Consider the following 15,644-nt stretch of genomic DNA (forward strand, 5'->3'; position numbering starts at 1 on the left):
CTGTTGGGGATTGGTCTGGATCCCTCAAAATTGCAGAGCAGCCACAACTCACCTCCACCCACTGCTTCTAGAACTTTCTCCAAAGTTCTAGAGCAGGGTGAAGTCTCAGGGAGCTGGTCTGCAGAGCCTCTCAGCTCTGACCAAAATTTGACCCCTCTGTTTTACCAGGCTCCTGCTCAGCCTCTAAGAATTGAGAGTTTAGCTCCCCTAGCTGTCTAGGAGGGTGCTATATATATATATATATATATATATATATATATATATATGCTCCTTTGTTGCACCTACTCAGACCCTGTGTTTCTGCTCTTATTCACCACCCCCTTCTCAGCGTCTGTGTCCTTGCCCTCCAGTCCCAATCAGATCCCATGTTTCTGCTCTCCTTTGCTGCCCCCCTCCAGCATTGTTTCCCCCACTCAGACCCCATATCTGTCTTCACCTTCTTTGCTCACACTCAGCTACCCTGCCTCTGTTCTTCTTCACTATATACAGCACCCTGGCTTCCCCTCCCATCAGCCATGATCTGCTGGTATGAAGAGAAAAGCACAGAGACCCAGTAATGACATCACTGGGTCTAAAATAAAGTATGTAATAAATATGGTGAAGCTTTAACAGCCTCCCGCCTGCCATATAAGGAAATGACGAGCGCAAGGTGGTTCTCTCGTTCTGGGAGGAATTCATATGACGTCCTCCCATTCTAACCCTGCTTGTGCGCCCAGGGGGGCATGCAGCACGGCGATCGGTGGTGCGCTGTCTCCCTGGGACACAGCGGATCACTGATCAGCGGAAAGAGCCGATGACTTCGGCTGTGTCATGTGATCAGCTGTGTCCAATCACAGCTGATCGCATGTAAATAAGGAAATGCTGGTTATTGGCATTTCTCTCCTCAAGAGCTGTCACACTGACAGCTCGTGAAGAGAGGAGAGCTGGTAATCGGCATTCCTCAGAGGGGACATGTACACGGATCATCAGGGCACTGATGATCAGTGCCCTAATTATCAGTGTAGCCCCATCAGTGCCACCTGTCAGTGTCCATCAATGCCACCTGTCAGTGCACATCAATGCCACATATCAGTGCCTACGAACGCACATCAATGCCACATATCAGTGCCCACCTGAGCTGCCTTTCAGTGCTAACAATTAGTGCCAGTCAGTGCCACCTATCAGTGCCAGTCAGTGCTCCCTATGAGTGCTGCCAGTCAGTGCCGCCTATCAGTGCTAGTCAGTGCTGCCTATCATTGTCCATCAGTGCCACCTGTCAGTGCCACCTAACAGTTCCAGTCAGTGCCACCTAACAGTGCCAGTCAGTGCTACCTATCAGTGCCAGTCAGTGCCACCTATCAGTGCCAGTCAGTGCTGCCTATCAGTGTCATCAGTGCCATATATGAGTACTGCCTTTCAGTGCCCATCAGTGATGTCTGTCAATGCCCATCAGTGCCACCTACCAGTGCCTCCTCATCAGTGCCCATCAGTGCCACCTATCAGTTCCCATCAGTGCAGTCTATCAGTGCCCATCACTGCAGCCTCATTAGTGCACATCAGTGAAGGAGAAAAAATACTCATTTACAAAATTTTATAACAGAAACTAAGAAAAAAACTTTTTTTTTCAAAGTTTTTAGTTGTTTTGGTTTGTTTATGAAAAAATAAAAAACCCAGTGGTGATTCAATACCACCAAAAGAAAGCTCTATCTCAAAAAAATAAAAATTTTATATGGGTACAGTGCTGCATGACCGCGCAATTGTCATTCAAAGTGCGACAGCGCTGAAAGCTGAAATATGGCCTGGGCAGGAAGGGGGTGAAAGTCCCCGGTAGGCTAGTGGTTAATTAAATACTTTTATTCGCATGTTATTAAGGAAGGAAAGGAGGAACCAGGGAAAGCAAAGTATAAGCAAATTAAATGTTAGCTTTACCATTCCTGTCAACAGAGGAAGCAAGTTACTCCATCACACTAGACAAATATAGTGAAGGAATGACAGGGGACATGACAGCGCTGCAGCCTTGTGTCTACAGAACAGAAACAGCTCTGACAATCGCAAAAGCCTCCTTCAGCCAGGAATGCTGAGAACCAGCAATTACCAATTACAGAGCTGACAGCCCACATTCAGGACAGAAAAATCAAACTCCAAGAACTGCGCACAGCTCAGTGAATTTCTGGTGCAGTCATGACTTTAGCCACGTTTAGAGCATCTAATCCAATATTGGAGGCACAGATTGATATTTTTTCCCTTAAAGCAGATAAACTGCCTGCACCTAAACACAGGTAAACCTACAGAATGAATGGCACCACTGAAACATCATTACATTGGTTTATATGTGTTTACAGATGTCCTCTAGATGCATGTAAACACTGATTTGGGTGTGCCAGTGTGAATGAGGCCTCAGGGTGTCTCCATTCTGAATGGAGGAGCAAGGGAGACACCTTTACACAGCAGCATTGTCGTCTTGTGGGACGGGGTGGTGTTGGATTTGATCAACGATTAAAAGTGAAGGGTGTCATATCTGTGGGATCCCTCTAGAACAGTGGTTCTCAACCTATGGGTCGCGACCCCTTTGGGGGTCGAACAACCCTTTCACAGGGGTCACCTAAGACCATCGGAAAACACATATTTCCAATGTGTAAGAGCAGCTACTGTGTAGAAAGCAGCTGCTGTGTTGAAAGCAGCTACTCTGTTAAAAGCAGCTACTGTGTTGAAAGCAGCAGTATTGGAGGTAAAACGACACTTCATGAATTATAATTACTGGGTAAATAATTTTATGGTTGGAGGCAGGGGCGGACTGACCATTTGGAAACTCGGGCACTGCCCGAGGGACCGTGGTCAGTGGGGGGCCCGATGAGATGTTCCTGGTACCTTTTTCATAGGCTTTTTTGAGTTTGGGCAAGGACACAGGGGCCCCATGATCCCCTTTTGCCCCCTGGTTGGGGGTCACCACAACATGAGGAACTGTATTAAAGGGTTGCGGCATTAGGAAGGTTGAGAACCACTGCTCTAGAAGCTGGAAAACACTGCAGTAGGACCCATTACTTCAATGATTTCCACTAGCTCCCATGCTAAGTGGCTGCCCTTCTGCCTACTAAACACAGGAGGTCACTTAATGTGCAATAACCAAATGCGCCAAATAATACCGTATATACCTATAAATGCAGCTGCTATCTCTTATCTGAAAGACATTAATAAACATATACAACCAATAGCGCTTGCTACCTCTTATCAATATGTGTACGAAGCACAAAACATACGTGTGTTGGATTATTTTTATAGACAGTATATAAACCTTCTAGAAGTGCTCAGAACAGGGTTAACTAATGCACAAGCATATAAACCTTCTACAAGTGCCTATATACACTATATTGCCTAAAGTATTGGTCGGCCTGCATTTATACGCCCATGAACTTTAATGGCATCCCAGTCCTAGTCCGTAGGGTTCAATAATGAGTTGGCCCCGCCCTTTGCAGATATAACAGCTTCAACTCTTCTGGGAAGGTTTAGGAGTGTCTATGGGAATGTGTGACCATTCTTCCAGAAGTGCATTTGTGAGGTCAGGCACTGATGTCAGACAAGAAGGCCTGGCTCACAGTCTCCGCTCTAATTCATCCCAAAGATGTTCTATCAGGTTGAGGTCAGGACTCTGTGCGGGCCAGTCAAGTTCCTCCACCCCAAACTCGCTCATCCATGTCTTTATGGACCTTGCTTTGTGCACTGGTGCGCAGTCATGTTGGAACAGGAAGGGGCCATCCCCAAACTGTTCCCACAAAGTTGGGAGCATGAAATTGTCCAAAATGTCTTGGTATGCTGACACCTTAAGAGTTCCTTTCACTGGAACTAGGGGGCCAAGCCCAACCCCTGAAAAACAACCCCACACCATAATCCCCCCTCCACTTGGCACATTGCAGCCAGGCTAGTACCGTTCTCCTGGCAACCGCCAAACAGAGAAGTGTGATTCATCACTCCAGAGAACACATCTCCACTGCTCTAGAGTCCAGTGGCAGCGTGCTTTACACCACTGCATCTGACGCTTTGCATTGTACTTGGTGATGTAAGGCTTGGATGCAGCTGCTCGGCAATGGAAACACATTCTATGAAGCTCTCTACGCACTGTTGTTGTGCTAATCTGAAGGCCACATGAAGTTTGGAGGTCTTTAGCTATTGACTCTGCAGACAGTTGGCTACTTCTGCGCACTGTGTGCTTCAGCATGCGCTGACCCCGCTCTGTCATTTTGTGTGGCCTACCACTTCATGGCTGAGTTGCTGCTGTTCCCAGTTTCTTCCACTTTGTTATAATACCACTAACAGTTGACCGTGGAATATTTAGTAGCAAGGAAATGTCACGGATGGACTTATTGCACAGGTGGCAACCTATCACGGTACCACGCTTGAATTCACTGAGCTCCTGAAAGCGACCCATTCTTTCACAAATGTTTGTAGAAGCAGTCTGCATGCCAAGGTGGTGATTTTATACACCTGTGGCCATGGAGGTGATTGAAACACCTGAATCCAATCCTCTGTTGAATCCAATACTTTTGGCAATATAGTGTATATAAGAATATCATTTAATGTCACTATAAAGTGGATCAAAATTCAAAATTCCCTGCATTAAGGTAAAATCAGACTGCCCCCTTACATCAGGGTCCTCAACAGAGTTCCCCCTTACATCAGGTGTCCCCAACAGTGTGTCCCTTTACATTAGGGTCCCCATCAGAGTGCATCCTTACATCAGGTGTCCCATCAGCCTGCCCCCTTAAATCATGTGTCCCCAACAGAGTACCACAAATAAATAAGGAGTCTCCATCAAAGTGCCCCTTACATCAGGTGTTCTGTTAGTGTGCCCCCTTACATCAGGTGTCCCCAACAGAGTACCCCATTAATCAAGTGTCTCCATCAGAGTGCTTCCTTACATCAGGTGTTCCATCAAAGTGCCTCCTTACATCAGGTGTCTCCATCAGAGTGCCCCCTTACATCCGGTGTCCCCAACATAGTACCCCATTAAATCAGGTGTCTCCATCCAAGTGCCCCTTACATCAGGTGTCCCATCAGAGTGCCCCCTTACATCAGGTGTCCCATCAGAGTGCCCCCTTACATCAGGTGTCCCATCAGAGTGCCCCCTTACATCAGGTGTTCCCATCAGAGTGCCCCCCCTTACAGGGATTGTTCCCATCAGAGTGCCCCCCTTACAGGGATTGTTACCATCAGAGTGCCCCCTTACATCAAATGTCTGCATTAGACTGGCTCATGGATCAGAGGATGCACTTTAAGAGACCTGGGGGGGCACAGCTAAAATCTTGGTGGGCACACCCCACCACACCCCACCCCAGCATCCCCCCTAGATCCAGCACTGTTTAGGATTAATGGAACCCCCCTGCATCTGGTAAACAGCAGTGCGTCTCTGCTGTGGGTGAGGGTAGATGTGTGATTCACATGCCTTCCCACCCCCCTCAGATGTGATCCTAGCTTCTGGGTAGATGGCTGGACATGTGTCCAAATCTACCTCTCCACTGAAGTCCGATCCGTGCTTGGATTGTGCTTCAGAGGAGAGTGGCAGGCAGTGATGGAGGTGATGTGACGCTTCCTCGCCGCCTGCTTTAACCCCATTGTTGCTGACAAACGCACTATAACTGCGTGCATTACACATAGGAGACGCTAGTACACATTATATGCTACATGTCGGGGAGATTTTGCCGCGGGACCATGGCATGTCCTCTGCCTATTGCAGCACAAGAGGGGGAGGTGGTAAAAACCTGTCTCAAATGTACACCTTTACCACCCCCAACTGTACATCTAACCTAAATCCCAGTACACATGATCAGAAAATTGTGCCAAAAATGCCGCTTTTGTAGCGATTGCACGATAATCTGATCATTAGTACACAACTTTTGTCCGACATTATTTGACGGGACAAACACGATAATTGGTCTGGTACCGCGCCGGATCGTACGATTTTCGTTTAATCAGCGCAGTGTTTTTCTGAAAATACAATACAAATACATGACGTCACTTCCGAATTGTTTTTCTGTCATAGGAGAATTTTCATAACTTTAGTAACCTCTTCACTTTCCTGGAAATACAAAAATGGACGATCGTTCGTCCGATATTGTCATGGTGTGTATGGGGCTTAAGGGAGCCAATCCGAGCCTTCTAGGCAGTGGGTGATTGTAGGATGTCTAGGAGGAAATGATCCCGCTGTGTGGAGCAGATAACAAAGGACTGGCGTCCTCCGAGGAGATCACCTCCCCCGCTCACACCATGACAGCCCCTCACATGATGAGGATTCTGCCTTCATCCTCATCACACCGGCCGCTCCTCCCTCGGAAGATGCTCCTGGGATGCTGTGAGCGTCACCGTCGCCCGGCAACGCTCCCTAACAACGCAGCCTAGCAACTGGGGAGCCGCGGCACCGCCTCCAGGACCAATCGGCTGGCGGAGAGGAGTAGAGCGGCTCGCGGCTGGTGCCGGGCTGGGAGAAGTCTGGAGTCCGGGGAGTCGGGGACACGTGTGAGCGATGACAGGGGACTGCGAGGGAGCTCAGCACAGGTACTGCGGGGGGACATGGGGAGCTCAGCACAGGTACTGCAGAGGGGACAGGGGGAGCTCAGCACAGGTACTGCGGGGGAAAGGGGGAGCTCAGCACAGGTACTGCGGGGGGACAGGGGGAGCTCAGCACAGGTACTGCAGAGGGGACAGGGGGAGCTCAGCACAGGTACAGCAGAGGGGACAGGGGGAGCTCAGCACAGGTACTGCGGGGGGGACAGGGGGAGCTCAGCACAGGTACTGCAGAGGGGACAGGGGGAGCTCAGCACAGGTACTGCAGAGGGGACAGGGGGAGCTCGGCACAAGTACTGCGGGGGGACAGGGGGAGCACGGCACAGGTACTGCGGGGGACAGGGGGAGCATAGCACAGGTACTGCGGGGGGACAGGGGGAGCTCGGCACAGGTACTGCAGAGGGGACAGGGGGAGCTCAGCACAGGTACTGCGGGGGGACAGGGGGAGCTCAGCACAGGTACTGCAGAGGGGACAGGGGGAGCTCAGCACCGGTACTGCGGGGGGGACAGGGGGAGCTCAGCACAGGTACTGCGGGGGGGACAGGGGGAGCTCAGCACAGGTACTGCAGAGGGGACAGGGGGAGCTCAGCACAGGTACTGCAGAGGGGACAGGGGGAGCTCAGCACCGGTACTGCGGGGGAAAGGGGGAGCTCAGAACAGGTACTGCGGGGGGACAGAGGGAGCTCAGCACCGGTACTGCGGGGGGAAAGGGGGAGCTCAGAACAGGTACTGCGGGGGGACAGGGGGAGCTCAGCACCGGTACTGCGGGGGGAAAGGGGGAGCTCAGCACAGGTACTGCGGGGGGGGGACAGGGGGAGCTCAGCACAGGTACTGCGGGGGGACAGGGGGAGCTCAGCACAGGTACTGCGGGGGGACAGGGGGAGCTCAGCACAGGTACTGCAGAGGGGACAGGGGGAGCTCAGCACAGGTACTGCGGGGGGGACAGGGGGAGCTCAGCACAGGTACTGCAGAGGGGACAGGGGGAGCTCAGCACAGGTACTGCAGAGGGGACAGGGGGAGCTCAGCACCGGTACTGCGGGGGAAAGGGGGAGCTCAGAACAGGTACTGCGGGGGGACAGAGGGAGCTCAGCACCGGTACTGCGGGGGGAAAGGGGGAGCTCAGAACAGGTACTGCGGGGGGACAGGGGGAGCTCAGCACCGGTACTGCGGGGGGAAAGGGGGAGCTCAGCACAGGTACTGCGGGGGGGACAGGGGGAGCTCAGCACAGGTACTGCGGGGGGACAGGGGGAGCTCAGCACAGGTACTGCGGGGGGACAGGGGGAGCTCAGCACAGGTACTGCGGGGGGACAGGGGGAGCTCAGCACAGGTACTGCGGGGGGGACAGGGGGAGCTCAGCACAGGTACTGCGGGGGAACAGGGGGAGCATAGCAGAGGTACTGCGGGGGGACAGGGGGAGCATAGCACAGGTACTGCGGGGAGGGACAGGGGGAGCACAGCACAGGTACTGCGGGGGGGGGGGGGGGGGCAGAGGGAGCTCGGCACAAGTACTGCGGGGGGACGGGGGGAGCTCGGCACAGGTACTGCGGGGGGACGGGGGGAGCTCGGCACAGGTACTGCGGGGGGACAGGGGGGGCTCGGCACAGGTACTGCGGGGGGACAGGGGGAGCTCGGCACCGGTACTGCGGGGGGACAGGGGGAGCTCAGCCCCGGTTCTGCGGGGGGGACAGGGGGAGCTCGGCACAGGTACTGCGGGGGGACAGGGGGAGCTCGGCACAGGTACTGCGGGGGGACAAGGGAAGCTCGGTACCGGTACTGCGGGGGGACAGGGGGAGCTCGGCATAGGTACTGCGGGGGGACAGGGGGAGCATGGCACAGGTACTGCGGGGGGACAGGGGGAGCTCGGCACAAGTACTGCGGGGGGCAGGGGGAACTCGACACAAGTACTGCAGGGGGACAGGGGGAGCACGGCACAGGTACTGCGGGGGACAGGGGGAGCATAGCACAGGTACTGCGGGGGGAAAGGGGGAGCTCGGCACAGGTACTGCGGGGGGACAGGGGGAGCTCGGCACAGGTACTGCGGGGGACAGGGGGAGCTCAGCACAGGTACTGCAGGGGGACGGGGGGAGCTCGGCACAGGTACTGCGGGCGGACAGGGGGAGCTCGGCACCGGTACTGCGGGGGGACAGGGGGAGCTCAGCCCCGGTTCTGCAGGGGGACAGGGAGCTCGGCACAAGTACTGCGGGGGGGACAGGGGGAGCACAGCACAGGTACTGCGGGGGACAGGGGGAGCATAGCACAGGTACTGCGGGGGGACAGGGAGAGCTCGGCACAGGTACTGCGGGGGGACAGGGGGAGCTCGGCACAGGTACTGCGGGGGACAGGGGGAGCTCAGCACAGGTACTGCGGGGGGACAGGGGGAGCTCAGCACAGGTACTGTGGGGGGGACAGGGGGAGCTCAGCACAGGTTGTGCAGGGGATAGGGGGAGCTTAACAGAGGTACTGCGGGGGGACAGGGGGAGCTCGGCACAGGTACTGCGGGGGGGACAAGGGAAACTTAACACAGGTACTGCAGGAGGGGGCAGGGGGAGCTCCGCAAAGGTACTGCGGGGGGGACAGGGGGAGCTCAGCACAGGTACTGCAGGGGACAGGGGGAGCTCGGCACAGGTCCTGCAGGGGAACAGGGGGAGCTCCGCACAAGTACTGTGGGGGGGGGGGGATGGGGAGCTCAGCACAGGTACTGTGGGGGGACGGGGGGAGCTTGGCAAAGGTACTGCGGGGGGACAGGGGGTGTTCAACACAGGTACTGGGGGTGGACAGGGGGAGCTCGGCACAGGTACAGCGGGGGGGACAGGGGGAGCTCAACACAGGTACTGCGGGGGGGACATGGGGAGCTCGGTACAGGTACTGTGGGGGGACAGGGGGAGCTCGGCACAGGTACTGTGGGGGGGACAAAGGGAGCTTGGTAGAGGTACTGCGGGGGGACCTCAGCACAGGTACAGTGGGGGGACAGGGGGAGCTCAGCACAGGTACTGCGGGGTTACAGGGGGAGCTCAGCACAGGTACTGCAGGGGGACAGGGGGAGCTCGACACAGGTACTGCAGGGGGGAGGAGGAGCTCAGCAGCGGTACTGCGGGGGGGACATGGGGGGGACAGGGGGAGCTCGACACAGGTACTGCAGGGGGGAGGAGGAGCTCAGCAGCGGTACTGCGGGGGGGACATGGGGAGCTCTGCACAGGTACTATGGGGGGACAGGGGGAGCTTGGCACAGGTATGTGAGGGGGACAGAGGGAGCTCTGCACTGGTACAGCGGGGAGGGGGACAGGGGGAGCTCAACACAGGTACTGTGGGGGGGACATGGGGAGCTTGGCACAGGTACTGCGGGGGGGACAGAGGGAGCTTGGTAGAGTACTGCGGGGGGACCTCAGCACAGGTACTGCGGGGGGACAGGGGGAGCTCGGCACAGGTACTGCGGAGGGGACAGGGGGAGCTCAACACAGGTACTGCGGAGGGGACAGGGGGAGCTCAACACAGGTACTGCAGGGGTGACAGGGGGACCTCGGTAGAGGTACTGTGGGGGGGACAGGGGGAGCTCAACACAGGTACTGTGGGGGGACAGGGGGAGCTGGCACAGGTACTGTGGGGGAACAGGGGGAGCTGGCACAGGTACTGCGGGGGACAGGTGGAGCTTAGCACAGGTACTGTGGGGGGGACAGGGAGAGCTCAGCACAGGTACTGCAGGGGGATAGGAGGAGCTTGTCACAGGTACAGCAATGGGGACAGGGGGAGCTCGGCACAGGTACTGGGGGGGGGACAGGGGGAGCTCAGCACTGGTACTGCGGGGGGACAGGGGGAGCTCAGCACAGGTACTGGGGGGTACAGGGGGAGCTTGGCACTGGTACTAGGGGCGGACAGGGGGAGTTCAGCACTGGTACTGTGGGGGGACAGAGGGAGCTTGGCACAGGTATTGTGGGTGGACAGGGGGAGCTCAGCACAGGTACTGCGGGGGACAGGGGGAGCTCGGCACTGGTACTGGGGGGGAGACAGGAGGAGCTTGACACAGGTACTGCGAGGGTACAGGGGGAGCTCGGCACAGGTAGTGCGGGGGAGACATGGGGAGCTCGGCACAGGTACTGCAGGGGGGGAGTCGGGCACAGCCCCATCACATCTATACAATCTGATTGTATAACCTCCTGTAGATTGACCAACAACTATAGTGAAAGGGCCTTCTTGATTGCAGACAGATTGCTCGCCAGGTGTTTCCTCATATTACATAGTTTTGGTCAATCGAATGTTGGTGGTGCAAAGATTGTAAAATTCAATTGTAATGTGTATGGTCAGCCTTAGGGTCACCATACACATTATAATCTGACGGTACAATCTTTGTACAATTTGCCAAAACTGTGTAATATGAGGACATACCTAATCTATTAAATATGTATCCAGTCAGGGAGGTCCTTATATTGCATAGATGTTGTTAGATTTTAATGAGATTTTACAATCAGATTGTAACATGTGTGGTGAGTTTTACCAGCACTGATTTCAGTGTGCTGCTGCCAACAAACCTACTTGTGTAGTCCTTTCTTCATACCATTATTTACAATTTTAGGGCAACTGCAGTTTAAATTGTTTATTACAGAATACAATCTAGTTGCTTTAAATGCACTAAACTTGGGGGAGGCTCTCAGAATTAGCAGAATACAAGATAATCATACACCATACAATCAGATTGTACAAAGCTCACCACACATGTTACAATCTGATTGTAAAATCTCCTGTCAATCTTACAAAAACTATGTAGTGCAAGAGGCTTTCTGATTGGTTCTAATTGATTGAATAGTTTGGGTAGGTCCTCATATTACATAGTTTTGGCCAATTTAAGTTGATTGTACAAAGATTGTATAGCTGGATTATGTATGATGACCCTAAGCTGTAGATTTTCGGATGAGACTATTTGTAAGAAAAGTCGTATGAAAATTCTTTGCACATTTGAAGAATGTCATTCAGAAATTGTCTTTTGCTTTTTAAATTTGATTTTGAAATGAACAATATCCTCATACACTGAAAATTCATTTGATCGAGTAAAATTTTTCTTGTTGCCCCTTCGAAATTTCCCATCACATCAATTTGACCTTGCTAACGATTACAAAATCAAATGTATATTCTTGAAACAAAAATTCTCTAGTGAAAATCCATACGTGTATGGGCAGCTTTAGACCAATTATGTAACATAAGGACATCGGCATTGGATACAAAGTGAAAGAATCATTTTGGTTTTGCCCTCATATAAGATAGACCTGGTTGATTATGAAAGACTATACAATCGATTTGTAGGGGCGGACTGACAACTCATGGGGCCCCCGGGCAATAGGGGATCATGGGGCCCCTGTGTCCTTGCCCAAACTCAAAAAAGCCTATGAAAAAGGTACCAGGGGCATCTCATGGGCCCCCTACTGACCCCGGGCCCTTGGGCAGTGCCCGAGTTTCCAAATGGTCAGTCCGCCCCTGGTAATGTGTATGATCTGTCACTCTAAAGCTGGCCATACACTAGTAGAATTTTGTTTGAAAATGTTTGTTTTAGAGCCCATTCACACTTGTGCGACTTGTCCAAAGTCGCCAGACAAGGCACACCCCATGTTTCCCAATGAGTACCATTCATATATGTGCGACTTCAAGTCGCAGCGACTGGAAAGTAGTTCCTGCATTACTATGGCTTCGACTTTCATGCGACCTGAGGGCCATGGACTTCAATGTAAACCCTCCAAAGTCGCACCTGAATGATATACATGCAACTTGAGTGCGACTTTGTACAGCACAATCATCCTTGGTAAACGCCAAAGTCGCACTGTAAAGTCACAACAAAAATCGCACGATTTTGAAGTGTGAATGGAACCTTAGGAATGTTCGTTTGATTCTCTACTCATTAGTGGGGTCAAAGTGACGTTGATTTTTGGCTGCTGTGATGAGAAAATCTGAAGAAAAATTTTAGCCGTGAAAGGGATTTTTGTTTAGGAAAGTCCTTTCATTCCATAATCGAATGTTAAAAAGCCAACATTTTTGGAAGTACTTTAGAATGACATTCATCAAGTCATCGAATGTACAGATGGGAATTTTTATATGGATGTTCATTCAAAAATCTACTGGTGTATGGTCAGCTTTACCCGTCCTAGGACCAGACCTAGACTATGGAAGGACAAAGACTGTTCCCTACTGCAAGGACAGCATTGTGTGCAATGTCTATTGGAGGATTGTAGGGGCTCAGAATAGGAAGATGTGGAATTGGTATTTGGCCACAGCACACTGAAATGTGATTGAATGATCGATTGAGCGATAGATTTATTGATTGCTATGGATCAGGTCATTCTGCCCCCAGTCATTACTCTGTAGATTGCTGGTTGGGTTGAGTACCAATGTATGCTTCTCACTAGGGCTGCCTAATTTTGATTAAAAAAAAACTAAAGCCGCATTCACACCTTTGTGTTCCCGGGAACGTGTGCAGAAACATTCGAAAAACGCCCTGCAAATGCACGGCACGCTATGGCGCTATTAATTAATGGCTACTCAAGTGCAGTTAGTACACAAACGTGTGACGCTCCACGCCTGTCAGGTACATCGATCATAGGGTGAAAGGGCTTCCCTATGCTTGACAATGTGCGAAACACGTGAAAACATGCCAAGAACACATACGGAAACGCAGGCACCCACTATGCTAGGTGTGAATGGGGCCTAATTCTGTGTTTCCAATAACAGTGATAGAAAGGGTTACACGGAAGAGACAATGTCGTTAGCAGATGTAGCAGATTTGCATACCATGCTTAGGCTCTGTTCATACCATGCAGGTGCGATGCAGGATTCATGCGTTCCCATGCGTTGTGTGCAGGGCAGCCCATTCATTTCAATGGACCGTCCTACATGGGAGAATTGTGCCAAGGAAGTCCCCTACCTGTTTGCAAATTTTGTAGCAAACTGGATGGTTTTGATGCAGATGTTTGGAGGTACCATTAAACACCGCTGCACGTCTGCTAAAGGGCAGCGCAGGTTTGTGCGTTAGGAAAGCACACAATTTGTAGAGCTATGAACATCCCGCTGTCCTCCCCAAAGTGACAGTTGTGCCTGTCATAGATCATGCAGTTCCTATTAACCCTATCACTTCCAGATCTGGACACTGCAAACAACTGAAGAGCCATAACTTCCCTTCCAATCGCTTTAGACTCATTTTCGGTTGTATTTGATCAAACTGAGTAGATCAGCAAATGCGGAATATGATCGACCACTTTGCATCAGACAACAGCACTGAGATACTTTATTCATGAATATGATTGCATTTCATTTGATTATATTATGAGAGTACATGGTCCAGAGACATGCTGGTAGGTTCATTGGCTCCTGTCTAAATTGTCCCTAGTATGTGTATGTATGAATGTGAGTTAGGGACCTTAGATTGTACGCCCCTTGAGGGTTAGGGACTGATGTGAATGTACAATATATATATGTAAAGTGCTGCGTAAATTGATGGCGCTATATAAGTACCTGAAATAAATAACATGGTGGAAGCAGAGATGTGATTAATACCGTACTATCATATCACTTTCCGTATGCCCTATAGCAGATTTACTGTTACAGGGCGAACGTTCTGTGCAAAATCACGTATATAAATGTGATTTTGCATTTCTGCCACTGGGGGTACACGCCTGCCGCTGGAGCACCGCTTCTACTGTGATTGGACACAGCAGAAGCCGATCAACAGGTGCTGGCCAATGGACGTGCACTGGCACCTGTTGATCGCCGAGGAGACTATATTTTTTTCAAACTGTGGATGGAATCACCGCAATTCTGCCAACATTTTGAAAACGTATGAAAACAATCATTTCAATGGCATCTGAAAATGAAGGGCGTGTTTGCCGTGATCACAGCGTGTTTTTCTGTGCGGCTAAATTGCGGGACGTGCAACGCACAAAAAAATTTCCAGAACCTTAGGCAAAAACACCCTGCGTTTTCAGGTGCCATTGAAATTAATGGCACCTGAAAATTCGATCGCACGTTTTCACACTTTTACAGTGCATTTTCAAATCGCAGACAGAATCGCGGCGATTCCTCCCGTAATTTGAAAAATCCTAGTGTGCATGAAACCTCACAGAACACAGCTCTGCCTATGTAAACAGAGCTGTGATCTGTCAGCTGTGATCTGCTAGATTTCATGCAGGGGAATAAAATCTAGCAGGTTGCCTAGTAAAAACAGTGCACTGTACACACAAAAAACACTGGCTAGGCACACAATTAACCCTTTGATCGCCCTAAATGTTTAATCCCTTCCCAACCAGTGTGATTAGAATAGCGTCAGTGTATATTTTTAGCACTGATCACTGTATTAGTGTCACTGGTTCCCACAAAGTGTCAGTTAGTGTCAGACTGTTCGCTGCAATATTGCAGTCCCAATATATCATTGATCGCGCATTTACTAGTATATAAAAGAAAAAAAAATCCAGTATATATACTGCCATTTGTAGATGCTATAACTTTTGCGCAAACCAATCAAAAATATGTAGCAGAATACATTTTGGCCTAAAGAAATTTGATTTTTTAAAAAATTTTTATTGGATATGCTTTATAGCAGAAAGTAGAAAATATTGTTCTTGTTAAAAAAATGTTGATGTTGTTTCATTTATAGCGCAAAAAAAACCCCCCAGAGGTGAAAAAATACCACTAAAAGAAAGCTCTATTTGTGGGAAAAAAATACGTAAATTCAATTTAGGTGCAGCGTTGCATGACTGCGTAATTGTCAGTTAAAGGAATGCAGCACCGTTTTGCACAAAATGGCCTGGTCAGGAAAGGAGGGGGGGTAAGTCTTCCGAAGGTCAAGTGGTTAACTATCGATTGAAATTCACTTCCCTGTATGAGGCATATTGATGGAATGAGTTGTGCACTATAGATTGATTATTCCCGTCAGAAGAAATCAATCAAAAATAAAAACAAATGTAATAATTTCTTGAAGTGTGTATGGCCACCATTATGGTAACCATACACTATGCAATTTGATTGTGCAATCTCCTAGAGTTACAGTTTACTATAAAGTGCAAGGGCCTGCCTGATTTGGTTCAAGTTGAATGCATTGTTCACATGTGCCTTCCTCTTACATAGTTTTGGTCAATCAG

General features: G+C 50.9%; 1 long non-coding RNA gene across 1 annotated transcript in view; it reads left to right on the top strand.

Moving 5' to 3' along the window:
- The first annotated feature begins 6,388 nt into the window (after window positions 1-6,388).
- LOC149454469 (uncharacterized) overlaps window positions 6,389-15,644 on the top strand; it is a 38,541-nt gene continuing 29,285 nt past the window's right edge. The window contains exon 1 of the long non-coding RNA XR_016314207.1: window positions 6,389-6,525. This is a non-coding gene — a long non-coding RNA (uncharacterized LOC149454469). The remainder of the gene's footprint in view (window positions 6,526-15,644) is intronic.

The sequence above is a fragment of the Staurois parvus genome, unplaced genomic scaffold, assembly GCF_062004578.1.
Source record: "Staurois parvus isolate SC_StPar_1 unplaced genomic scaffold, SC_StPar_1.0 ptg000426l, whole genome shotgun sequence".
Taxonomy (NCBI): domain Eukaryota; kingdom Metazoa; phylum Chordata; class Amphibia; order Anura; family Ranidae; genus Staurois; species Staurois parvus.